General features: G+C 34.2%; 1 protein-coding gene across 1 annotated transcript in view; it reads right to left on the minus strand.

Moving 5' to 3' along the window:
- LOC136836509 (irregular chiasm C-roughest protein-like) overlaps window positions 1-1,498 on the minus strand; it is a 147,307-nt gene extending 145,809 nt beyond the window's left edge. The window contains exon 1 of the mRNA XM_067100888.1: window positions 890-1,498. The gene's annotated coding sequence lies outside the window, so the exon portion shown is untranslated. The remainder of the gene's footprint in view (window positions 1-889) is intronic.
- Window positions 1,499-2,500: the final 1,002 nt, after the last annotated feature.

Here is a 2,500-nt window from a genome sequence, read left to right on the forward strand (position 1 = left end):
ACAGACTGTGATGATAGTAGAGATAGAAATAGTAATAAAAAACTTTTTTTAATGATAATAGTACTAGTAGCCATCACAGAGTAGTCTCGCCTATGTCAGCAATAGTAGTTTGTGGAAAACCGTAACCAGAAGCTGTAACGTTAACGCAGTTGATTTGAATATTAACAAGATATAGTCTTTGTAATATTAGTAACAATGTCAGTATTACTTACGACTATGGTTATCCCCCACCCTCTAAGAGTCTAAGTGAAGTTATTTGGTTTGCGTAGCTTCAACCTGTTTGTTGCTGAATTAGTTCGTATACCACTACAGACATTCAGAGTAATTGCATCATATTTGCATCCAGATCGACCGAATTGAGAAAAAGAAATTAATGTTTATACTGACGGTTGAGTCTATTGCTGTGGTTAAGCAGTTTATGTATGAGATATGTAGTGAATGAATTCAGTAAATGAATAAAAATATGTTTTTAGTAAGGAGGTGAGTTAATAAACAGTTTTGCAGAAAAAAATTGAGATTATTGAATGGATATCATTAATGGAAGCCTTTCCCAGGAGTTACAAACTCAAACTTTGCATTTTCAACCGAGGGATGTTGTAAGAAAACTCCAACCCCGTGAATAAATAGTTGTATTTATTAATATTTTTATTATTTCGTAACAAAGACGAAATGTCAGGGGAAAAGACGTCACACTGAAAAGAGATAAGAATAAATTCCCACAACAAATCATTTATTATGCAGTGTTCTAGACAAAAGAATTTATAATATCGTGATCTCTTCGAGAGAAGAATTATCCGATGCGGATGCATAAAAAAAAAACTAATGCTGTCTATCTGAATAACATTCTCGAGTGTGCGTTGACAGATTGAATATTTTGTGCATTTCTTACCTTCTCAGTTCTCTCACCAGGTGAAGAATTTTGCAAACGACATCGGTTCTGATTATGTCACGGAATTTTATAACTATCACGATAGTCCATTGACGTCAGTATTTATCCTTTCTAAAGTGGGGTGTACCATGAATGTTTTTTTTATATGCAGTGACACTTTTTCTGTATGTGTGCGTGTTTTTTTTATTTGTTTGTTTAATTAATTTATTTATTCTTTTTTTTTTTACTCGTTCAAACGTTCGCTCTTGACAGAAAACACGACCTGGTGTTCCCCGTGCGAACCAGTCACGAGTCTATCATTAGAATACCTTAAAAAAAAAAAATTAAAGGCCTCCATCCACCTCCCCACGTAACATTTAGTACACGTGTTTATCGCTTTCAGAAATCCACGGCGGGCGAGCTGCTGCTCTCTCCCTGAGCAATGCGTGCATCGCAAATCCGAGTTTCCGTAGAGCGTTTCGCAAAAGCCTTCTTCGTCATAAGCGCTCGAATCACACGTCACTTATTTTTCCAGCGGACTAGAGAGGCATCGGATCATCGGGAGGCGAGACGAGGTGTCCGGCAGGGCCACATTCCACTTCCTCGCGACTTGGCGGTCCCAGCCACACTGACAGAGAGAGAGGCGAAGGGCCAAGGGCGGGATACGAAGAGGAGGATTTGTGTGAGGTGGGAGGGTGGGTGGGTGGGTGGGCCTGGTTTGTGAGAAGGGGGACTCCTGGCCACACGGCGCACGCCGTAGGAGTCCTACGCTCGGAACCTTTTCAGTTCCTAATTTTTTTTTATTATTGATCGATTGAGTTCCTTGTGTTTTTTTTTTTATTGATTGAGTGCCTTCCTCTTTTATTAATGATTATTTTACTTATTTTTTTCAATACTGATTGAGTTCTTTGTTTTTTTTTATTAGTGATTGATTGAGTTTCTTATTTATTTTATTACTGATTGAGTTCCTTATTTATTTTATTACTGAGTGCCCTACTTTTTTATTACTGATTGTTTTACTTACTTTTCCAATATTGATTGAGCTCTTTAGTTTTTATTACTGATTGATTGAGTTCCTTATTTATTTTATTATTGACTGAGTTCCTTATTTATTCTATTTTTGATTGAGTTTCTTGTTTGTTTTATTATTTATGAGTGCCTTATTTTTTCATTATGGATTGTGTTGCTTATTCATTTGATTATTGATTGAGTTCCTTAATTTTTTATTATTGATCACGTTCCTTATTTTTCATTATTGATCACGTTCCTTATTTTTTATTATTGATCACGTTCCTTATTTTTTATAAGAGATTGATTGAGTTCCTCTTTTATATATTGATTGAGTTCCTTATTATTTTTATCGATTGACTGATTGAATTCCTTAGTTTTTATTATTGATTGAGTTCCTTATTTTTTATTATTGATTCTTGTGTTCCTTGTTTTTTTTATTATTGATTGAGTTCCTTAGTTTTTTATTATCGATTGATTGAGTTCCTTATTCTTTTTATTAGTGATTGATTGATTTCCGTATTTTTTTGTTATTGATTAACTGAGTTCCTTATTTTATTATTATTGATTGACTGATTTTCTTATTTTTTATTACTGACTGATTGATTTCCTCACTTATTATTA

This window comes from Macrobrachium rosenbergii, chromosome 56 (genome assembly GCF_040412425.1).
Source record: "Macrobrachium rosenbergii isolate ZJJX-2024 chromosome 56, ASM4041242v1, whole genome shotgun sequence".
Classification (NCBI taxonomy): domain Eukaryota; kingdom Metazoa; phylum Arthropoda; class Malacostraca; order Decapoda; family Palaemonidae; genus Macrobrachium; species Macrobrachium rosenbergii.